This window comes from Halichoerus grypus, chromosome 2, assembly GCF_964656455.1.
Source record: "Halichoerus grypus chromosome 2, mHalGry1.hap1.1, whole genome shotgun sequence".
Classification (NCBI taxonomy): Eukaryota; Metazoa; Chordata; class Mammalia; order Carnivora; family Phocidae; genus Halichoerus; species Halichoerus grypus.
The window spans coordinates 83,239,801-83,265,062 of NC_135713.1; the positions used below are offsets into that span (position 1 = coordinate 83,239,801).

The window sequence follows — 25,262 nt, forward strand, 5'->3', positions numbered from 1 at the left end:
TAGCAAGGAGTTGCTGTGGCCAAGGTCACAGAGGTTGCTGCCTGTGTTCTCCTCTAGGATTTTGATGGATTCCTGTCTTACATTTAGGTCTTTCATCCATTCTGAGTCTATTTTTGTGTATGGTGTAAGGAAATGGTCCAGTTTCATTCCTCTGCATGTGGCTGTCCAATTTTCCCAACACCATTCGTTGAAGAGACTGTCTTTTTTCCATTGGATATTCTTTCCTGCTTTGTCGAAGATTAGTTGACCATAGAGTTGTGGGTCCATTTCTGGGTTTTCTGTTCCATTGATCTGTGTGTCTGTTTTTGTGCCAGTACCATACTGTCTTGATGATTACAGCTTTGTAATCCAGCTTGAAGTCCGGAATTGTGATGCCACTGGTTTTGCTTTTCTTTTTCAACATTCCCCTGGCTATTCAGGGTCTTTTCTGGTTCCATACAAATATTAGGATTATTTGTTCCAGCTCTGTGAAAAAAGTTGATGGTATTTTGATAGGGATTGCACTGAATATGTGGATTGCTCTAGGTAGCATAGACATTTTAACAGTATTTGTTCTTTCAATCCATGAGCATGGAACGTTTTTCCATTTCTTTGTGTCTTCCTCAATTTCATTCATGAGTGTTCTACAGTTTTCTGAGGACAGATCCTTTGCCTCTTTGGTTAGGTTTATTCCTAGGTATCTTATGGTTTTTGGTGCAATTGTAAATGGGATCAACTCCTTAATTTCTCTTTCTTTTGTCTCATTGTTAGCGTATAGAAATGCAACTGATTTCTGTGCATTGATTTTATATCCTGCTACGTTGCTGAATTCCTGTATGAGTTCTAGCAATTTTGGGGTGGAGTCTTGGGTTTTCCACATAAAGTATCATGTCATCTGCAAAGAGTGAGTTTGACCTCTTGCTGATTCAGATGCCTTTTATTTCTTTTTGTTGTCTGATTGCTGAGGCTAGGACTTCTAGTACTATGCTGAACAACAGTGGTGATAGTGGACATCCCTGTCATGTTCCTGACCTTAGGGGAAAAGCTCTCAGTTTTTCCCCATTGAGAATGATATTCACTGTGGGCTTTTCATAGATGGCTTTTATGATATTGAGGTATGTATCCTCTATCCCTACACTGTGAAGAATTTTAATCAAGAAAGGATGCTTACTTTGTCAAATGCTTTTTCAGCATCAATTGAGAGGATCATATGGTTCTTGTCCTTTCTTTTATTAATGTAGTGTATCACATTGATTGATTTGCAGATGTTGAACCACCCTTGCAGACCAGGAATAAGTTCCACTTGGTCATGGTAAATGATCCTTTTAATGTACTGTTGGATCTTATTGACTAGTATCTTGGTGAGAATTTTTTTTACATCCATGTTCATCAGGGATATTGGTCTGTGATTCTCCTTTTTGGTGGGGTCTTTGTCTGGTTTTGGGATCAAGGTAATGCTGGCCTCATAGAAAGAGTTTGGAAGTTTTCTTTCCATTTCTATTTTTTGAAACAGCTTCAGAAGAATAGATATTAATTCTTCTTTAAATGTTTGGTAGAATTCTCCTGGGAAGCCATCTGGCCCTGGGCCCTTGTTTGCTGGGAGATATTTGATTACTGCTTCAATTCCCTTCCTGGTTATGGGTCTGTTCAGGTTTTCTATTTCTTCCTATTTCAGTTTTGGTAGTTTATACATCTCTAGGAATGTATCCATTTCTTCCAGATCGCCTAATTTATTGGCATATAGTTGCTCATAATATGTTCTTATAATTGTATTTCTTCAGTGTTGGTTGTGATCTCTTCTCTTTCATTCATGATTTTATTTATTTTTTTAATTTTTTTTTTTTTTTAAAGATTCCATTTATTTATTTGATAGAGAGAGAGAGACAGCGAGAGAGAGAACACAAGCAGGGGGAGTGGGAGAGGGAGAAGCAGGCTTCCCGCAGAGCAGGGAGCCCGATGTGGGGCTTGATCCCAGGACCCTGGGATCATGACCTGAGCCGAAGACAGACACTTAACCGACTGAGCCACCCAGGCGCCCCCATGATTTTATTTATTTGGGTCCTTTCTCTTTTCTTTTTGCTAAGTCTGGCCAGGGGTTTATCAATCTATTCTTTCAAAGAACAAGCTCCTAGTTTCATCAATCTGTTCTACTGTTCTTTTGGTTTCTATTTCATTGATTTCTGCTCTAATCTTTATTATTTTTCCTCTCCTGCTGGGTTTAGGCTTTATTTGCTGTTCTTTCTCCAGGTCCTTTATGTGTAAGGTTAGGTTGTGTATTTGAGACCCTTCTTGTTTCTTGAGAAAGGCTTGTATTGCTATATACTTCCCTCTTAGGACTGCCTTTGCTGCATCCCAAAGGTTTTGAACAGTTTTCATTTTCATTTATTTCCATGAATTTTTAAAAATCTTCTTTAATTTCCTGGTTGACCCATTCATTCTTTAGTAGGATGCTCTTTAGCCTCAATGTATTTGAGTTCTTTCCAAATTTCCTCTTGTGATTGAGTTCCAGTTTCAAAGCATTGTGGTCTGAAAATATGCAGGGAATGATCCCAATCTTTTGGTACCAGATGAGACCTGATTTGTGACCCAGTATGCAGTCTATCCTGGAGAATGTCCCATGTGCACTTGAGAAGAATGTGTATTCTGTTGCTCATTTCCTGCTTCGTAATCTACGAGACTCCTTGGGCACCCGGCTGGTCAGTAGGTGGGTCATGCGACTCTTGACCTCAGGGTTGTGAGTTCAAGCCCCACATTGGGTGTAGAAATTACTTATAAAAAAGTAAAAACCTTTAAAAAAAAAAATGAAACTCCTCTGCCAGCAATAGCTTTCTATTCAGAGTAGCAGACATAATTGAATTAAAATACCATAGCCTTGTTTCAGGCTCTGGACTTCAAGATTTTATATTGTTGTAAAATTTATAATTTCCTTATACTTAAACCAATACTACAGCCTAAAACTTACACAATTGAATTTCACTCTAGAAAATAGTATATGGTACTATGTAGGCCACTACTTTATTTGAAAACAGTAAAAGCTCACCATGTTCTTCTATTTTTTAAATTTTTTTTCATCATGTTCTTTTAAAGCTAGCCATGATATCATCCAATAACCATGATATTTTAGAAAGCACACTGTGTCAGGAATCAAGAATCCTTGATCCCAGTCTTCCTCTAGCTAGCTGGTCCCAGTGTAACTACTACTGAACCCTCTCGACCTCAGTTTCTTCATTCTTAATCAAGAAAAATGAGACTTTCCCACGACTTCTGCAATTTCTTCTAGCCAAATAGTCAACCAGCCCATCTCTTATTCAACAGGGATGAAATTCAGGTGAGACCTTGCTTTCAGAATGCCACATAATCAAGCTATAGGCATACCTTGGAGATCTTGCAAGTCCAGTTACAGACCATTTCAATAAGGTGAATATTGCAATAAAGCTAGTCAAATAAATGTTGTGGTATATAGTGCATATAAAAGTGCATATAGTGCATATAAAAGTTATGTTTACACTATACTGTAATCTATTAAGTGTGCATTGTGTCTAAAAAAACAATGTGTGTACCTTTTTTTTTTTTTTAAAGACTTAATTATTTTAGAGAGAGAAAGCCTGAGCAGCGGGGGTGGAGGTGAGGGGCAGAGGGAGAGAGAGAGAATCTTAAAAGGCTCCATGTCCAGCACAGAGACTGACAAGGGGGCTAGATCTCACGAACCTGAGATTACAACCCGAGCCAAAGTCAAGAGTCAGACATGCAATTGACTGAGCCACCCAGGCACCCCAACAACATGTATATCTTAATGAAACAATACTTTATCGCCAGAAAATGTTAACCATCACGTGAGCTTTCAGCAAGTTGTAATCTTTTGGCTGGTGGGGGGCTGATGGCTGCTGATCAGGGTGGTGGTTGCTGAGGATTGGGGTGGTTGTTGTAATTTCTTTTTTTTTTTTTTCTTTTAATGTAAACTCTGTGTCCAAAGTGGGGCTCAAACTCGCAACCCCAAGATCAAGAGTCACATGCTCTACCAACTGAGCAGCCAGGCACCCTTAGTTGTGGTAATTTCTTAAAATAAGACAACAATGAAGTTTGGCACATCAATTGACTCTTCCTTTCACGAATGATTTCTCTGTAGCATGTGAGGCTGTCTGATAGCATTTTATCTATGGTAGAACTATCAAAATTGAAATCAATCCTCTCAAACCCTGCTGCTATCTTATAAACTAAGTCACATAATATTCTAAAACTCTTATTGTCATTTCAACAGTCTTCACAGCATCTTCACCAGGAGCAGACTGTATCTCAAGAAACTACTTTCTTTGCTCATCCATAAGAAGCAACTCTTCATCTGTTCAACTTCTATCATGAGGTTGCAGCAATTCAGTCACATCTTCAGGCTCCATTTCTAATTCTAGTTCTCTTGCTCTTTCCACCACATCTGCAGTTCCTTCCTCCACTGGAGTTTAAACCCCTCAATGTCATCTATGAGGGATGGAGTAACTTCTTCCAAACTCCTATTCATGTTGATACTTTTACCTCTTTTCATGAATCACAGATGTTCTTAATGGCATCTAAAATGATGAATTCTTTCCAGAAGGTTTTCAACTGACTGTCCAGATCCATCAGAGGAATCACTATCTATGGCAGCTATAGTCTTACAAAATATATTTCTTCCAGGCTTTGTAGTTCCATTTATAGAGCACAGGCAGAATAGATTTAGCATAACTCTTTGGGTCCCTGGGATTTTCAGAATGGTAAATGGTAAATGAGCATTGGTGTCAACTTAAAGTCACCAGCTGTATTAGCCCCTAATAAGAGAGTCAGCCTATCCTGTGAAGCTTTGAGGCAAGGCATTGACTTCTCCTCTCCATCTATGAAAGTCCTAGAAGGCCTCTTCTTCCAGTATAAAGCTGTTTCATCTACAATGAAAATCTGTTGTTTAGTGTAGCCACGTTCATTAAGTATCTTAGCTAAACCTTCTAGATAACTTGCTGCCACTTCTCCATCAGCACTTGCTGCTACACCTTGCACTTTTATTGTTATGGAGATGGCTTCTTTCCCTAAACCTCATGCACCAAACTCTGCTAGCTTCAAACTTTTCTTCTGCAGTTTCCTTACCTCTCTCAGCCTTCATAGAATTATAGGATTAGGTTTTGACTTAAAGGAATGTCGTGGCTAATTTGGTCTTATATTTAACCACTAAAATTTTCTCCATATTAACAATAGGCTATTTTACTTTCTTATCATTCACATGTTCACTGGAATGGCACTTTTAATTTCCCTCCAGAACCTTTTCATTGCATTCGTAACTTGGATAACTGTTTAGCACGAGAGGCCAATCTTTTGGCCTATCTCAGCTTTTGACGTGCCTTCCTCACTAAGCTTATTTATTTCTAGCTTTTGATTTAAAGTGAGAGACATGTGACTCTTCCTTGAACACTAAGAGGCCATTGTAGGGTTACTAATTGGCCTCCTTTCAATATTGTTGTGTCTCAGGGAATAGGGAGGCCCAAGGAGAGAGGGAGAGAGATGGGGAATGGCCCATCAGTGAAGCAATCAGAACACACATATTTATCACTTAAACTCATGGTCTTACAGGGGTGTGGTTCATGCTGTCTCAAAACAATTTTAATAGCAACATCAAAAGTCACTGATCAGAGATCACCATAACAAATATAATAATAATGAAAAAGTTTGAAATATGGGGAGAATTACCAAAATGTGACACAGGGACACAAAGTGAGCAAATGCTGTTAGGAAAATGGCCCAGAAAGACTTGCTTGACACAAGATTGCCACCAGCCTTCAATCTGTAAAAAAAAAAAACAAAGTATCCACAATGTGCAATAAAGCACAGTGCAATAAAATGAAGTGTGCCTTGATGCAATTTGGGATTGGTTTGGTTATTTAGGTAAAAGTCTCTTTCTTGCTTAAGGTAATTAGAATCTTCCCAATTCTAGGGGCGCCTGGGTGGCTCAGTCGTTAAGCCTCTGCCTTCGGCTCAGGTCATGATCCCGGGGTCCTGGGATCGAGCCCCACGTTGAGTCCCACATCGAGCCCCACATTGGGCTCTCTGCTCGGCGGGAGGCCTGCTCCTCCCTTTTCCACCCGCCCTGCTTATGTTCCCTCTCTCGCTGTGTCTCTCTCTGTCATATTGGGTAAATAAAATCTTAAAAAAAAAAAAAAGAATCTTCCCAATTCTAGCACGATGTGTATTTTCACCTATAGCACTGAACAATTTTAATATATACTCCTAATGCTAAGATATAGATCCAAAACACTTCAGGATGTGACTAGTAAATAAGGAATATATCTGGTTTCTTAAACTTAGGACAACAAACATTAATTCATAGAGTAGTTGAGCCTTGGTTGGTTGGAGTCAGAAGAGAATAAAACTTCTAAAAAGATCTGGCTCTTACTCAAAAGCAGCTGTGAAGTCACCTGCCTGCTTATTTATGGGAAAGACACCACTGACTCTGGCTTACATAAATGGAGGGAGGAAGATGATAGGCAAGTCAAAATGTTCCTTTGAAGGGAAGCTGAATATTTCTCTGCTCGCCTTACTGTTGTTTACTTTAAAGATAATCTCCAACTTAGTGTTAACACTAGATTCTCTCAAGAGTAAAAAGTGAACCTGGGATATTTCCATTTGGGGCAACGCTACTAAGGTACCCAATAGAAAAACCTGGAGAAAAACACAGTACAAAGTTCAGGCAAATATCCCCTCTTATTACACAGTGAAATTTCTTTCCAAAATACCTTTGGCTCAGTTCTAACGGAATACAACATAATAGAGTTCTGTTACCTCAGGGTATTATCTCCACCATTCTATGCTTCTTTGACAGTTAGCTTTCTTGATTCAATAAAGGAGAAGAAAATTGCTCCAATTTAAGGAAAATCTATTAACTTGTTTAGTTCTCTAAGGTACGATTCTTCAGTACATTGAAGCACTAGCTAACAAAATAACATCATAGAAATCGAAAAGCTCTGACCAGGTAGAACCTGGAGTATATATTCCTACATTAGGGGAAAGATTGTATGTCTGTCTGCCTTAACCTTCTTCTTCATAAGCCCATGCAGGGTGATTTGTGAAGTGGAGCAATGGCACACGTGTATTTTGCTTTGGCCCGTCACACAAAATACCATCCTGTGAAGCTCCTGTGATATGCCAGGTACTGTGCAAGGTCTCTTTATGTTCATCTACCTTGTTTATCCTTACAGCCACTTTCAAAGACAGATGTCACACTTACCTTTAGTTGGGGAAACTGTTGTCAAGAAGGGTGAGCAGCTGTCCCAAATCAGACACCTGTCAAATTAAAGCCTAATGATTCACATCCAAGACTGTCTGGATTTAAAGTCCTAGAATTTTATTATAACACTACACATATTATTAATTAACTCCTCATCTGAACCGAGGCTTTGTCTTCAGAAAGCCCCAAGGTAGAGTAAAATTCATTCTTCCACACCAGGACTCCATAAGAACTAGACACTAGAATGGCAAATACTGCTAGAAGAGAAGAGGTTCGAGGATCTAAAATATTGGGTTCAGTTGGGAGCAGCTCTGAGCTCCAAAGGAAGGAGTAGGAAATTCAAAGGCAGACCACTACGCGTCGTCTTCACAAAGGTAAACCCGGCCATCAGTAGCAGCGGCTCGTACAGGGAGAAAGGTCCATGAGAGCAGAAATGCCAAGGCAAGGGAAGGCTGAGGTAGGCCCAGGAGAAAGGACCTGGTTCCAAGGGGGAAAACGAGGTCACAGCACAGTGCTCTTCCAGGATCCCAGCCCACTGGGAGTGCCTCAGTGAATGTACTTGGACTAGTATGACAGTTGCATGACGCCTCTGAACACCAAGCTAATTAACCCCTTTGTGGGATGGGAGAAACATTTTAGCTCATCTATTCTTCAGCTTGTAAGTCATAAATAATGATCACAACAATCAATTAAATGGAAGTGGGGAAGCTGCCTGACCTTAAAACAGCTCTGGTGCACAGTAGGCATTTTGGATTTTAAACTTCTAACGTTCATCTATTCAGTCATCAAACTGACAAACAAATGTTCATTTTACATAACACTAAGTGCTGTGTATACCCTGAGAAAATCGGAACTAAATCCATTAAATTTTCAATAGTCATACACCATTACGCCATGTGCTATTGCTAGATCCTTCAGGGTCATGATGATTATTAGCTCTTTTCTTTCCATACGTCTCTCTACATACTTTCTCAAAGAGATCATTCATTTCCTTAGCTTCAATTAGCAACCCTATGATAATGATTCAAATATCTATTATCTCCAGTCCTACTTTTTCTCATCTCCTTGCCCTTATGCTCAATGACATCACAGATATTTTACTTAGTAAATTCTCCAGCTTTTAAAAGCTGTTATTTCTAAAAAGAACTCCTCATCTTTCCCCATGTACCTCACCCCACTCCCCATACCTTCCTTCCTTCTGGAATTTCTGATCTCTGTTAAAAGAACCACTCTCCTCACCCATTCACTCCTTGCCTCAGTTATGAAGTCCTCTCCATGCCAGTCAGTTATAAAGTTTTCTCACTCTGTTCTGTAAGACCCCTCTGGTACCTGACCCTTTCCCTCCATCCCCATTGCTACCCTCCTAGTCTGGATTTTTATCCTGTCACATAGTTCTTATTTTCTTTCACCGATTCCAAAATCCTAGCTTAGGCCTCAACTCCTCCATAAAGCTGTTGAGCCATTCTACTCTTCATTGATCCCTGCCACTCTGGAGTTCCCTCAGCATTTATTCTATCTCACGGCGTCTGTTCTAGTTTATGATTGCCTCCTTGGTGAGTATTTCATCCCATCCCACTGCACTCCCAATGATCACAATGCCTGGTCTAGCCTGAGTACAGAATAGATGCTCAAAAAATACTTGGGCATGGTGACTAACATAACATAATAAAATTTAAAAAAATAAATAAATAAAGAGCAGATGATTAAAATAAAAAAAAATACTTGGGCAGTGATTAGCATTTGGGCACTGCTATATACTCAGTCTGTCCCCCCTCTAATTAATATGGTGAAGCCCTAATGCCCAATGTGACTATCCAAAGACAGGATCTCCAGAAGTGAATTTAGGGTAAATGAGGTCAAAAGCGTAGTGCCCTAATCTGGTAGGATTAGGGCCTTAGAAGAAGAGGATGAGCGATTTCTCCCTCTGTCTCTCTCTTTCTCTCTCTCTCTGCCATGTGAGAACAAAGCAAAAAGCTGGCCATCTGCAAGCCACCAGAACCCAACCACTGGCCTCCTACTCTTGGACTTGCCAGCCCCCAGAACTGTGAGAAAATAAATATCTACGGTTCAAGCTTCCCCGTCTACAGCATTTTGCTATGGCGGCCTGTCAGTATAACCAGTACTTATCCTTTTATGATCAATGCTTCATCCTCATGAAAGAAAAGAAGGGCTACCATACAAAGTATTTGTTTTCTATATGTGAGGTAGCAACTGAGAGGATGGTCATAATTAATGAAGCTTCCTCCTGGCTATGGAACTTCTAAAGAAGGTGTCTGTGTCCAGCTTTCTGGACACTGGACTAGTTTTCCCTACCCCACCCACTCAGCCATGAAGTATGGATGAGCTAATAAAGAGTAAGCCCTGGTCAGCTCTGACTGGTTACGTTGGCTACCCTGAATCATTCAAGAATAGGCAAATGACCCAGTGCCGACCAGGGATGGATATAAGATTTTTCTGAGGATTTCTGGGAAATTTCCTCGTTCTTAGCATCAAGTTATGTATTTATTTACTATATAGGAAGCAAGGCTAAAAATGAAGCAGATACTGAGAGGGGCAGAGTTGACAGACTCAAAAGAGAAGTAGAACTGGAGCCTTGATCTGATTATGCCTGAAGCCTGATCTCCCACTGCACTTTTTGACTCTGTGAGCCAGTAAATTTCCTTCGTTGCCAATTTGAATCTGGTCTTCAATTACACACAACCAGAAATATCTTTCTTATAGAAGGGAGAGCTAAGCTAAACCCATTACAATGAGGAAATTATTATTCACAGGAGGGAATTCAGAACTTTTCATTCTTTGTGTCTCACTCTGACCCAATTCATACCCCAAATGCTTTCTAAGGACATTTGTAACTACTCTCCAATACTGTATCTCTGTCAATGCTAGTCCATTCCACAGCCTGAGGCACTCTGAGTACACTAAATTGACATTACATTAATTTATCCTCTCAGAACAACAAACTAGTCTCTGATCAAATAAATAAAACAACAGGATGAACATCTGAATAGGCAAGGCCATGGCACATATTTAGGAAGACCAAAACCCCATTAAGAAGAATTGAGGAATAATCATAAGACAATGGAAAAAAGTTTGGGTCCCACTGTCTTAGAAGCAGATTCAGAGTCAGCAGTATAAAAACCGAGGAAGACAATTAAGCAGCAGGAGATCCAGAGCCATATATTTTTGTCATGGTTGAGATAATAACACTTATACTAAATTCTGTTGCAGAGCCTTTTTTTTTTTTTTTTTAATCATTCTCAGTAGGAAAGTCCAAAGAAGATCTAATGACCACAGATTAAGATCCATGAAGAAAAATTTAAAATCAGGATAATATATCTCAGGGATCACAAAATCGAGTGCTCTCAGTGAGCAGGCAAGTACTGTGTATGAGCAGACTGTGCCCGGGAGTGGCGAGGACTGAGGCTCGGTGCTCTGTCCACAGGGCATGGACTGTACCCAGCTCCAGGTGATTGCCGCCCTATAGAAATGTTAGCCTCGTGTTGTCAGATTTTCCAGTTTTTTTCAAGAGAAACTGGAAATGTGTGCATATAGAGTATGTGTGTGTAAAATCAGCTAATCAGAAAAAAAAAAAAAATTACCGTTCAGTCCCAAAAAAGGAAAAGAAGAAAAAAAGAAAGTCAGGGAGCCATTTCTCTGAGTTATTCTGTAGGGAAGTCAACTTAAAGGAACCTGAGGAGCAGATCATTTGAGCATCGTTCTCCAACTACATTCACTTCTCCTCTGCCCCCACATCTTGAGAATACTCTGTGCAGAGCACGTGTAATTAGTCAGAACACAGCCAGCATTAGAGCAGGGCTTCTTTACCTTCAGTGAATATACAAGAAATACCTGGGTCTCTTGTTACAATGCAGATTCCCAGGCAGCAGGTCCTAGGGTGGAGCCGGAGTGTACGTTTCTAAGGGGCTCCCAGAGGTTGTGATGCTGCTTATTCACTCTTCGAGTAGCAAGATTTTATAGTAGGTTTTTCTAGCTTTTTCTGACCACAACCTAAAATTAAAAATACATTTTACTTGGCAACCTAGAACAAATACACAAAATAAACATATAATTAAAATGGAGACAAAAGTTACTATAAGGGGTACGCTTGATATTTTTTATTTGATTCCATTGCTTTATCTTATCCTATTGTATTATATCTTTTTAAATGCTGGTTGTGACTCATTAAATAGGTTTTATGACCCACTAATAGGCTATGACATGAAGTTCGAAAAACACTTCTATTCCATTTTTATTCAAACCCCTTCTATACATTTTTTAAATGTATCTTTCCGTCTCTTCAAAGAACAAAACAAGAAGACAAAAATCTGTAAATGTTGCCTGAGGAACGTAGGTCAGCACAGATGACAGTCATTAGCTCACTGGGGTTGAACACTTACTATTTACCAGGAGCGTGGTTAAGCCCATGTGCTCTGGACCACAAAGCAGGATTCTAATCCCAGCATAGCCACCTACAAGCTGTGAAACCTTAGGCAAGTTACTTAACCACTCTGTGCCCAGTTTCTGCATAAGTAAAAAGGAGATAACAATTAGACAAATGCCTCATGAGGCTTTTGTGATGATTACTCTATATTTACAGCTCTACATGGATAGGACAATGTAGTGCACACAGCAAGTATCATAGAAGTATTTGCCATTGCGATATTATTACTAAGTACTTCACAGAACTTCTATCACTTAGCTTTCCAATAATCCTAAGGAAGAGTATAACAGAACTGTTCAGTGGGTCAGCGTACAGCCATTCCCACGTACTTCTCTGTTGACAGAATTCCTCCTTATTCAGGGCATCCATCCCTCACAGGTGACTAAGGAGAGAATCCTAGTTGATAAGTGATGACAATAAACCCTCTCCACTTGCCAGTGATGGGTTAAGAAAGATCATGTGAATTAATTCTAGCCAATGAACCACAAGGCATCTGGGAAATATTTCCTCTCCCTTAAAGGAAAACAGAAGGAAAAAACATCCTATCTTCTTCCACTGAATGCTGTTATGTCTAGAAGTGATACCAGAAACGGCAGCATGCATTCAGCAACGACAAGGGTGGCCGGTAGAGGACAAAGTGAAAGGAATGCTCACGTATACAAGTGAGCATGGTTACCACCCCCATTGTGGATGGGGAAGGTGAGGGATAAAACAGGGATAGGAAGTTCTCAAAAATCACACTCAGCAAGTCGCCCGTTCTTTATCCACTATGCTACAATAGCCCCATTTTAAAGAACATAATTATTTTTTTAAACGCCCTGATGACATGACTTGATAGATACCCAAAGTGTTTCCAGAATCAGCTGTCCATCTCAAGACCTTTAAGGTCGGTTAACATGGTCATTTGCTGGGGTTAGCTAGGTTGTGATCCTGGTAACATGTACAGCATTGATATATTTCTTTTATGCCATACTCTGCCACTTTGTGCATGTTTATCACTTTGCAACTATTCTCTTCTCATTACATGTCTATAGATTAGTTTCTAACTAGGTTGTCAAGTCCAAAATTATTCTGATAAACAACCTTAAGCCAAGGTGTTATTGACTAATAATAGATTAACACACCCCTGTTTCTAGACTGTCTTTGTTTTTAACATGCATCTTCCCTAAAAGAATTTAAATACTCTGGAATTTCAGAGACTCTGGCAGGGATGTAAGACATAGTAGGGAGGAAAGGTGACCACTTTGACCTCTAAAAATAACACCCCTTAAGGAGCTGCCTTGGCCTCTGAGTCTGACGGTTTTCTTCGAAAACCTAGCAGACATAATATTCTCCATGGCAACCTCTCTTATTATTCCAGTGAACACAGGAATACCGAAATTAAAAAGTCTTACACAGGCATGATGCTTAAAATGTACTAAGTCATTTTACAAAGTCACAACAACCTCATTTGTTTTTGTGAATCAATACTTTGATTCTAAGAAACACACTTTTATTTCACATTTTCACATCTCTGAACTGTTAGTTAGTAGTATCTTGCTATCCTTGTCGGCCAGGCAGGAATCACGATGCACTTGCCATTGTTGGTGCACTAACTTGTCGTTCTTTCTGGTGGCCAACACTGAAAACTCTAAACCCATGTCATTTCAGGACCAGTTGAGTTGCAGCTCTTGTCCAGAAGCCTTCTGATGACACCTTTTGATAAGATTTAAAAAAAGCCACAGCATCAAGACTTGTAAATAGTGTTAGAAGCTTGGGGGGGAGGAATGCATAGTAATTACAGTAAAGCGGTCTTTTTTGAAAATGCTGCATTAACATCCAATATCCAAACCCATTGATAAATGTGATTCAAAAGTAAATCTAAAAAGCTGGACTCCAAGGAAAATTTCAGAATACCTTAACTGATTATTTGGTTTCTATTTTCCTTTTTCTATATACAAGAGTAAAGTACTGGGGCGCCTGGGTGGTGCAGTCAGTTAAACATCTGACTCTTGGTTTCAGCTCAGGTCGTGATCTCAGGGTAGTCAGATCAAGCCCCGTGTAGGGCTCCACGCTGAGCGCAGAGTCTGCTTGAGTTTCTCTCTTCCTCTCCCTCTGCGCCTTCTAACCCCCTTCTCTCTCTCTCTAAAATAAAAAGAAAATTTTAAAAAGAGTAAAGTATGACAAAAATTTATATCTAAGTCTAAAAGAACTTTTTCAAATATTAAAAGCAGATCTCGGGGTCATGAGTTTAAGTCCCATGTTGGGCGTAGAGCTTATTTAATAAAAAAAAAAGCTAACTTTAAAAAACCACAAATATCAAAAGTAAGCAATAATTCTAAGTGATGAAAAGAATTATGTCATACTTTAATTGGCATCATTTTTTTCCTTTTTTTTTGAGGTGAGGGTCATGTTTCTTTTTTCCATGTAGATATCCACATATTCCAAGACCATTTATTTAAAAAAAAAAAAAAGCTATCCTGTATTGAATTACCTTCGTATCTTTGTAAATAAACAAACAAAAAAATCAATTGATGTTTTGAATGTGGGTCTATTTCTGGACCCTTAATCTTGTCCATTGACCTAGATGTCTACACCTGTTTTATTTTAGTTTTTATTTTAATCACCCAGTGCTTATCACGACAAGTGCACTCCTTAATCCCCATTGCCTATTTCACCCATCCCCTCACCCACCATTTTTCTTTCTTAATGATACCTAAAATAATGGTGCATCTTCAAGTCAAAGACATCTTGAAGTGTATGAATATGATGTTATTCACAGAAGAGCTAACAGGATCAGAAAGGCGAAATGACTTACGCACACATGCAAGCACACACACAATTTCCACAGGACTAGAAGACAGGTCTTTTCTACGCACTGCAATATTCTGCCTCTCTTTTGATGAGTATCTGGGCATGAACCAGTTTCCTAAGGCTCCCTCTAATCCAAAAATTCAATTTGGGGACAGTATTTGCCACCCATAGCCTGCTATGTATATTGTTTCTCTAAGACATAGGGCATATGAAATGGAAAATGACACGGCAGGGGTACTGTTTTCTCTTAAGATCTATCACTGTGAGGGAAGAACTTGATTGTCCAGATTGTAGGCCGGGACTGCGATCTGTGAGACACAGATTGTCTATGTTAGAGAAAAAGCCACATGGTGCACACGTGCTTGGTCTACTGTGACACGTATGCTCCATCGGGGCCTCTCGGCCCTTGCAGAAAGTTGTGTGCTTTTGCTAGGCTGACGTGCAAAACACAGAGTGCAAAACGTTCTGATGATCTGACGATTATGTTTCAGAGTTTAGCTTCAGTGATCAATTGTGTAAAGGAAAGATCAAAATCTTCCAAGATTTAAAATGTGAAAGTGCCTAAAGGGAATTCTAGTGTGATCCCACAGTGTTTGTTAGCTCAGATTCTTATAAGCTCCTGCTGGACTTGCAAGTGAACATTTCTCTGAAAGAAAAAATATCCTGGGGGAAAAGCTGGAAACAATATTAAGGGCTCCTGGACTATGTGATGGTGCTGAAGTGCTTGGAGTTTAAGAAATGGGCCTAGCAAAGATTGTATTTTGTAGTCTACATTCAGAATGCATGCTTTAAATTAAAAACAATAAATCTTTCTACACTCCAGTTTTCTGCCAATAATAATTTGGAAACTGAAGCACAGATCACTCAGTTGAACAGATCTATGAAAGGGTAAGGACAAACAAAATCCAAGGGAATTTTTCGTGCCATGAAGCCTTGGAGAGCAGTCTGCCAAAAGGACGGTTTATGGTTATCCTGACTTAGGGAAGCGGGGAGGTCTTGAGGAGGTGGGGGCAGGGACAAGGGAAAGCCTTATGTACTACCAAAAGACTAAAAGATCCACTCTTAATCAGACCAGTAACATTAAAACGCTTACTCTAATTTGACTTTACCTTCTTTAAAGCAAGTTATGAATTATTTAACAAACTTATTTAGGGCTAGATTTTTTGTCCACCTGTGAGCGCCAACAGCTAGTTAAATTTAGGGATTTTTTTGTTTTTAAGATTTATTTTTAAGTAATCTCTACACTTGATATGGGGCTCAAACCCACAACCCCAAGATCAAGAGTCACATGCTTCACTGACTGAGTCAGCCAGGCAACCCAAATTTAGAATATTTAGATGGTAATTTACTGAACGCAATTTTTCGCCAGTCCTCAATTATAAAGCATTTAGTGGACTCTTCTAATAGCCTTAAACATGAATTATTTTTTGTGTGAATCTAAAATATCCAGGCCCTGTACCAAAACATCAACTCAAGTTCTTTCATTTGTACTCTTCCTTCAAATAAAGTAATTTGGTAACTTCCCCAAAATAAATAAAATTTTAAAACAATAAAATAATATAATTCAGGCCCTATGTTCAAGAAGAGGAAAAAATAACCATCAGCCAAAATGCTTCTAAGTTATTGTCAGTATTTGTTTGCAATCTGCCTCCTTCCTCTTAAGGAAATGTTGTGTAAATAATCAGGAGCATATCTCACTTGTTCTGGGAGATTGTGTCCGAGTTAAAAGAAGAAAGCCTTGAGAAATATCTTTTTAAAAAGTTTAGGCAAAAAAGGTTTTCTGGGGGGCACCTGGCTGTACGGCATGCTACTCTGGCCCTCAGAGCTGTGGGCTCAAGCCCCATGTTAGGTGTAGAGATGATTTAAAAATAAGATCTTTAAAATTTTTTTTTAAAAAAGTTTTTTTTTGTTGTATTTTTCTTTCCTACAGTGATAGAAGGTTTTTAGAAAACTTAGTTTAAAATAATGAAACATAAGATTTGATAACAGACAAAACCCCTTCCCCAAATCAGTGTCCTTTTTCCTCATTACCCAAAAAATTGAAATTTCAATGGTCCAAAAACATTCAGTTTTGTTGTGCTTTGCATCTCAATTATTTTCAGAGAAGCCGGTCTGGAAATTTTGAACATTCCTCAGATAATTTCAAACAAATGAATATCTATGTTTCATATAGACCAGTTTTCAACAGGGGCGATTTTGCATCTCCCCTACCCTTGCCAAACTCCAGGGGACGTTTGGCAATGTCTGGACACAATTTTGGTTGTCATAACCCAGGGAGAAGGGAAGGTGCTATGGGCATCTAGTGGGTAGAGATCAGGGAGGCTGAGCCTCCTATAGGATTATAGCCATCCTATAATACACAGCACAGCCCCTCTAACAAAGAATTGTCCCATCCAAAATGTTCATAGCGCTGAGGTTGAGCAACCTGGAAACAGACATATCTTTGCTTCTCTTTATTTGAAGAATAGGATGTGCCACAGGTCCTGTGGGGCGCAATTTAGCACACACAGAGAGAGAACAATCTGACACACACTTTTCCTGCCATGTGCACTGCTGGCCCCCTAGACTAGTCCACCATAAATTCTTGCTTGGACTTCTCCAACAGCTTCCTCGCTGGCCTCCTATTTCTACTTCTGCTCTTTCTATTCCCTTCCCTCCTGGAGCAGCCAGGGTGGCTTAAGTGACAGGTATTTTCCCTTGCTATAGACCACATTAAGGTCAATATCATCTGAGACCCTGCAGATCCACCTTCTGCCTCGCTCTCCTCTAAGGCACACTGGTCTCTTAGTTGTTCGTTTTGCTCCCTTTATCCCTTCCTATCGTTCAGATCTAATCTCAGTTCCAGGAAGCCTTCTTTATCCATCCGCACTAGATGAGCTCAATCTGCTAGAAACCCTCACAGCTCCCTATACTTTCCTCTTAATACTCTTCATAATTTGCAGTATATGTTTGGGTAAATTTTTTTTAAGTATCATCTATCTATGCCAGTTGACCCTAAGTTTGCGAGTGCAGAGTCAACTACCTAATTTGCTTTTTGTTACCTCAACAAGGCCCCGCCCAGTACCTGACATAGAGCTCAATTAATGTTATCGAATGAATACATCCCAGGTTTCACCTTCTAGAATAGATGGCTGACACAACTGATGCGGTTGGAATGAATGTCTCCTATGTTTACCAATATACCAATATAATGCTTGCTAAGGAAGGGGAAACACTGAAAGACATAGTTTACAAGGCAAAAGTTGAGCTCGAGTTTAAACTGCTTTGCAAGGCAAAAGAAGAATTTACAAGGCTTGGAGACATGGATGACTTGGGAGAGAAGAGAACTGTGGTGTCAAAAATATAACTAGAAGCAATATGCTCGGGAGACATAGAAACTCTCTATGATAGGAATTAACTGCTAGATTGTAGGAGAGTGACAGTGAGGATTTTGAAGTTGTTTCCTGTACTGTGCAACTCTGTAACCCTTTACTGTTAATACAAATTCCAATTCTAATAGAGCCTTTGTGCACTTGACCTTGTATCAGTGATGTTTCGTGAAATGGGAGTAAACCAGGCTGTGTCCAATGCTGGGAATAGGATGGGAAAAAAGACACCAGAGAGGAGCAGAGCCTGAGATCTCAAGAGAGAACGGCAAATTGGTAAAGAACGAAGAGAAATGTAAGTAAGCCCCTCAAGGATGACTGAAGATATTGAGATCGATGCTGAGTTTCCCCCATATTTATAAAAAGGGCTTGAGTTGATCTTCTGTCGATTTGAAAGGTCTAGTCACTCCTGAGCAGGCACCACCTGGACACTGTCATCTGGGTTACATAACAGTGTGGAATGAAGAAAGACTGGGTTAAACTAGATGATATCTAAGGGCTCTTTTTTGAACATTTCCCCTCTTTATTCTAACATAATTAAAGGCTGAAGCATAAATCTGAGAATAATTGCTTTTAATGTTAATATGTGAATACGTGTGTGTTTCCTCCGGCATGTCCCAAGTATTATTTCTTTTGTCCCTCTAACACGCATCCGACAAACAGGCAAAAGAAAATCATACTTAACCTTTATTCTGAAGTTCCCAGAAAGGTTTACAACTTCCTAACTAAAAGTCAGCATGACTCATTATGGCAAGAAATGGGAAAAAGAGTCAAAACTTGTTCACATCTAGCATTTATATAGTACTGTTAGCTAACACATACACGCCTGATTCTGTTTTTCAGTGCTTTCATATATGAATTCACTACATCTTATCAACTCTACAAGGTATCCCCATTTCACAGAAAAAAAGAATTTTTCAACACAGAGAAGTTAAGTAACTTACTCAAAGTCACACAGCTACTAAGTGGAGAGTCAAGATTAGAACCTAGGCAGTCAACCTCTGGAGGCTACACACTTAACCAATGTGTACTATGCCTCAGTGTGATTAACTTCATACTGATTGGCTTTTTTTTTTAGAGATTTATTTATTTGTCATAAAGAGAGAGAGAGAAATAGCAAATGCGCACAAGCAGGGGGGAGCAGCAGGAGAGGGAGAAGCAGGGTCCCTGCTGAGCAGGGAGCCCGATGCGGGGCTCAATCCCAGGACCCTAAGATCATGATCTGAGCCGCAGGCAGATGCTTAACCGACTGAGCTACCCAGGTGTCCCCTGATTGGCTTTTGAAAGCGGCACAGTGCTAGGTGAAACACAGGATGACATCTCAGTTAATGCCACCTCTTGGTGGCATTTGCTCAATCCAGAGACACATCCTTGAATTCTTTCTTACATCCCACATCTAATTTATTAGGAAACTTCCGTGGCTCTGCATTCAGAATATATCCAGACTGCAACTGCTTCTCATCCTCTTCACTGCTACTGACTGCCGTGGTCTACCTAAACTTCGGGACTTCCTCGCTATATTACTGTGCTGACCTCCCAAACATTTTCTCTGCTTCCAGCCTTGCCCTCTAGTAAGCTACTCTCAACACAACAGCTAGACTGATCTTTCAAAAACAAAAGTGAGATCGAATCACTTCTCTGCTCAAGCCCAGTTAATGGTTCCCTATTTCGTTCATAGTGAAAGCCAAAATTGTTAGAGTGGTGTATGAGGCTTCTTACTCTCAGAACCTCCTCGCTCATCATGGTGACTTCCTTCTCCCCGCCCTGAGCCGTCTGGCCGCACTTCATTGATCATTTGCTCTTCCTCTCCTTGAATATTCCACGCAGGCTCTCTGCCTTCGGGCTTCTGCCCTTGCAAGTCCCTCTGCCTGGAATTCTGCATGGTCATTTGCCTCATTTTCTGAAAGTCTTCATCCAAATGACAGGCCTACCGTGAAACCCTATGTAAAATTATAAATAGCTACTGCCCTGGGCCTGTGGAATCCTATCTCTCACTCTCTGTATATTTTCCCATGTGTATTTTCCCGTGGGACCTAACACTTTTTGATATAATACATAATGTACTCTTTATTTATTGTACTTGCTGTTTATCTGTCTTCTCTACTGGAACATAAGCTTATCGGCACTAAATGCACATTAAGTGCCATACAGATTTGTCAATGAAACAAATTTGATGATGAATGAATGAAAAGGTGGTCATAGTTAGTAACCCCAAGGAATGAGTGCAGCTAGTTTTTAACCTCAGGAAGTTGTCCATGGAAGTATATGAAATGTATTACGATTGGGCACATCTGTTTTTTGGCATGTAGATATAAGTGTTTAAAATTTTAGGAAGCTAAATTTGCCTTCCCATAAATCACCAGCATTAAAACATAAAGTGGAAAGCAATGAGTATTACCACTTTTATTGTGGAATTCTCATGCCAGCACAATACCCACACATCCTTTCTCTTTTGGCCTTCGAGGCCCCCAAAAGGAACAGGAACAGTTATAGAAAAATTATATACAGGCAAATTTTGTTTTCAGAACGCTTCATCCTCCCTGTCTGCTCAGCACATCCTTGAAAATTTTCTTCTCCCAGAGGATCACTCCACCGAAGCCTTGTAACCTTGGGATAACTCAGAGAAATGCATTCAGGTGAGTGGTAGGAAGGACTCTTCCACGGGGGCTGTGCACACCATCAGCACCTAAACTGTTGTCCAGGACACCTGCATCAGGATTCCTGGGACTCTAGCTATTCCTAGAATCCCTGGGTGTTTGTATTTTAGCTTGTTTCTGGTATGTTTCTTAAATCGCTCTGATTTAAGAACCACTGTTTTAGTCTAGACTTTTCCTGATCTTTCTCCCAGGTTCAGATTTGCCCTTCCCAATTCTCACTTCCTTGTGCCTGATGCTCTGCCAAGGCTAATCTTCTGAGAGATGTTTAGGCAATAATTATGGATAGTATTTTAATGTGTTAACTCCCAAGATCCCCTGTCCATAATTGCATTCAAAACCTTTCCACAAACGTGAAAACTCGCTAACTTGGTAGCCAACTCGAGGGACTGTCTGTCCTCCAGCAGCCTCACAAGGGAGAGGATTTGTGAAAGCTCTCTCCCACTCAAGGCAATTCTTGTTCTTTAGTGTCCTGCTCTGGGTGTGAGGCTGAGGGGAAGGATGCTTCTCTCTGTGAGAAATAGTTCTTCTTTCCAGTGTCTTCTCATTTAAGTTGTGTATTTAGAAATAAAAACCATGTTCTCGTATATCCTGTTTATATTTTATTTTACCACCTTCCAGTTTGATTGAGACAAAACCAGGAGAACCTTAGTTAGAGCGGCATAAATTAAATTTGACCTTGACCCTTAATATTTGCTGGGTTACATCATATACTGACATGGGTAGGTACTTCTGGTATTTATTAGAATAAAGTGATTCTGAGAATTCCAATAGTCTTATTTATGTAGCATTCCACTAAATACCAGGTGTTTTTAAAGCAAGGCTCCAATATAAATATAGTCGATTCTCATAATTCAGGGTAGCTATGTTCTATAAAGTTGCCGTGAACACTGAATTAGTGAACAGTGAAGCATTGCTTCTAGGGAAAATACAAAGTTAGGTTCCTGCAAGCCTTCGGTCACAGTGTTTTCGTCAGCTGATCAATACATTACCTTATTTACATATTTTTCTGTTTAAAGACAACTTATTCAATAATGTCATGGCCACCCACACTATAATTCATGCCTCCTTGATATATAACACAGAAGACACATCACAGCCTTCCTGCACTTGGGACCAGCACTTGAGGACTATGCTTGGGGGCCGTTTTAAACAGTGAAATCGAAAAAAAAAAGGCACAAAATGAGAAAAACATGGCACATAACACTTTTCTGAGGATATTTGAAGGATCATTATAATCATAGCAGAACATAAGCTTTACAATTTAGCACTTTTACTGTATCAAAATATTAGATAACATATATTGTTAGTGAAATAGCAAATTAAAAGTTTCACTAATTCCTCTGTCACTCCCATAGCACTTTGCACCAATCTCCATTTTACCATATACTACGTGGGACCGTAATGATATGCTCACATGTCCTACTGTCCCACCACAATAGGAGTGCCTCAATGGCTAGGACCCCATGGTACTCACTTTTGCATTGTCTAGTACAGTGCCTGACTCATAGGAGGTGCTCAGTGCAAGCTGAATGGATTTGTAAATGAATGGCTGGATAAATGGATTAATGACTGAATGAGGTGTGTCTACCATTATTTATATATATATATATAGAGGTCTTGAAGAGTGAGAGTGGGTTGAATGTTTCTTATTTGTACTGTTTGTATATTTAACACATATCTCTTGAGCAACTGCTCTGAGCCAGCCATTGCACTAGGCAGAAGAGGTAACAAAGTGCAAAAAATTTTAAAAAGTACCTGTCATGGGGCGCCTGGGTGGCTCAGTCGTTAAGCATCTGCTTTAGGCTCAGGTCATGATCTTGGGGTCCTGGGATCGAGCCCCGCATTGGGCTCCCTGCTCCGTGGGAGGCCTGCTTCTTCCTCTCCCACTCCCCCTGCTTGTGTTGTCTCTCTCGCTGTGTCTCTCTCTGTCAAATAAATAAATAAAATCTTTAAAAAAAAAAAAGTACCTGTCATATGAAAATTAGTATTTTAATATCTTCAGTGGAGGAGAGGACGCTAAATAAACACATAAATGACTTCAAATAGTAAATAGTGTAATGGAGGAAAAAAACCCAACAAGGTCATGTGGGCAGCGTGACTGGGCTGGGGTGAGGGGGTTCCCTGAGTGGGACATTCGAACCAAGACCTGAATCGTGATAGAGAATCTGTCTTGCAAAAATCAGAAGGCCCATCACCTCAGCCCAGAACTAACAGACCTCACCTACGCTCACATTTCCCGGCTAGTACTGGACACATGGCCTCAACTGACTACAAACGTGCTAGGTAGTAGTGGAGTCTCCTTTGTGCCCAAGAACAATGGGAAGTCAGGTCACGGTGAACCAGCAATGTCTATCCAGTGGCTCAAAGAAAAGGGAATGGCTAAACAATGGCTTTACTGTTGGAAAAGACAATCGATATTGAGTATTTAGTATGGCTAAAGGAACATTGGTCTAAGCAGAGGGATCACAAGTGGTTGCACGTTAAAGGGACAGAAAAGGCTGGTGCATGGCTGGGACATGATGACTGAAATGCAGTGCGGTAGGATATGAGGAGCTAGATGATAAAAAGCACAATGTGGGCCAAGCCAGGGAGTATGGATTTTACTCTAAATGCAGTGGGATGCTTTTATGAGGTTTTAGGAAGGGGAGACAGGTAATCTGATTAAAATTTTTAAAGTATCTCTTTGGCTGTTGTGTGCAGAATAGATTTTAAAGGGGAGAAGCATAAAGGTGGGAAGACAGGGGGTTCTGCACTAGGCTAGATGACAGAGGGTGGTTACTAGGCCTTGGAGAGGGCATCAAAGAGGATGAAAGATAGTTAGCTAATGTGGAACAGATAGAACTTTGTGGTAAACTGGATGTGAGCGGTTAAATGTAGATAGTGCTCATTCATAGATAGAGTTGGCCCCTTGCTTTTCTTCCCATTCTTTTTTTCATCCATAAAGATGCCAGAATATATGCAATACTACGCTCTTCATGGCAGAAGTTTTATGAATTGTATGAAATAAAGTAGATGAGACATGATGAGGCAGTAGCAAACAATTTTAAGCTTGAAAGTGAAATAGTTTGCTAGTCCTGGCCAAGCCAACTGTTATCTTTAAAAAATACAGCATATTCTTGAGTTGGGATTTAAAAATATACCTTGTGATTCAGGGTACACAACTGCAGAGGATGAGTTGGTATTGAAAGTTTTCTAGAAATTAGTTTATGATCGCCTGATGTAGTCCAAGTATTAGAATAGCAATTAAATTTTATAAATCTCTGCATTGTCAATGCCAATTACGTGCTACAAATGCAATTTCCTCGTTCACTACAATCACTGGTGGCTTTGTAATTACATTTTAAGAGCAACGTTCTTAACCTTATTTTTAGAAATGTTAACCGCAGTCTTCTATCCTTTTACATTTTGTACAGAAACATCGAGGTTATTTTTACATAACATTTTTTAAATGTTCAAAGCTTTTAGTGAATGGAGATGTTGGCAAAAATGAAATGTAAGCATTGGCGTTTGAGATATAACGAGGTTTGCGTTTGTGTTACGTTCTAGGCAAGAATGAGGTGCAACAGAACAGGCTATTTGGCGTATGAGCCACAAATATTCGAGACTAGACTGAAGTAGAGCTACTGAAATATCTATTCTGTTGTACAATGTGACTGGACATGTTTAATGAGCAAAAGCAGCTGAGTCACGTCTTCCATGAGGTCGAGCACCAGAGCGAAGCAGCTGTGTGGTGTGATCACAAGGCAAGGCTCACAATAAGTGGCAGCTTGTGATATTTTATCTGTTTTTCCATATTTTAAATAAGGATTCCTCTAGTTCTAGATCTTTCTATGTACATTTTCCCAATGCATATGATACACAATTTGCAGAAACCACTCCAGGAACATAGAGATGGTCCCAGACTGATCCAGAGACCCACTAACCTGTCTTGCTCTTTGCTTGTGAGACCTGGCTCATTCTTCAAGTGAGCAGGAATCATTCCAGTAAAGGGACATGTTACTGCCTTAGCTGCCTCGCTGGTACTGGTGAGCCTAGGCTGCCTTCAGTAACACTGCCAGTGGGAGAAAACTTTTTTTTTTTGGGTGGGGGGGGGATATAGTGAGGATCTAAAGGGATTTACCAAGATAAAAGATACAGTGGCTAGAGAAATGGAATGCCAACAATGAAGAGGAAAAGAAAATTAGGGAAAGGGGACATTCCAAGTTCGGAGGATTTTGTCTTGGTTCTTTTGAGAAATGATTTTTCAGCTTTGGGTGGGAGATTTTATATCTTGCTCTTTTTTAGATTTGGAATGTGTCTCTCTGTGAGGTAAGGACTTACTGTAAATGCATACATCGATTTCTCCTCTTTTTGCTAAGAAAATTGCCATTAAACGTGCTGTTGCTGGTCCCTTATTTTGAGCCAAGTAAATGTTTAAATATTTTTAAAATAAACATGTTTCAGCTGACTGCTGGATGAGATTCATTCCAGCCAGGAGGAACTCAGTGGGACTGTTCAAGGAGATCTGGTTACTATCCCCATGATTTATGCTTGTGGTGGAAATTGCACTATTTACACGAAGGGCATGGTTTGGGGGGCAATGGCAAGGCCCGACTGAAGTGGGAATTTGCATAGTCAATGCCCACTAATGAAAATAGCTACAGTTCAGTGCCCTTTCCGAAAGCATAATTAGGCCCTTCAAATGACATGTTATTTTCACATTTTTACTCTTACGCTGCAAACTTTTTCTTGCCGTCCAATGTCTGCATTATTACTTTGCAAAAATAATTAAACAACATAACACTAAG

General features: G+C 39.9%; 1 long non-coding RNA gene across 1 annotated transcript in view; it reads right to left on the reverse strand.

Moving 5' to 3' along the window:
• LOC144380965 (uncharacterized) overlaps positions 1 to 25,262 on the reverse strand; it is a 36,059-nt gene that overhangs the window by 4,665 nt on the left and 6,132 nt on the right. Inside the window, exons 3-4 of the long non-coding RNA XR_013445332.1 lie at positions 22,231 to 22,400; positions 11,069 to 11,227 (exon numbers count right to left, since the gene is read on the reverse strand). This is a non-coding gene — a long non-coding RNA (uncharacterized LOC144380965). The remainder of the gene's footprint in view (positions 1 to 11,068; positions 11,228 to 22,230; positions 22,401 to 25,262) is intronic.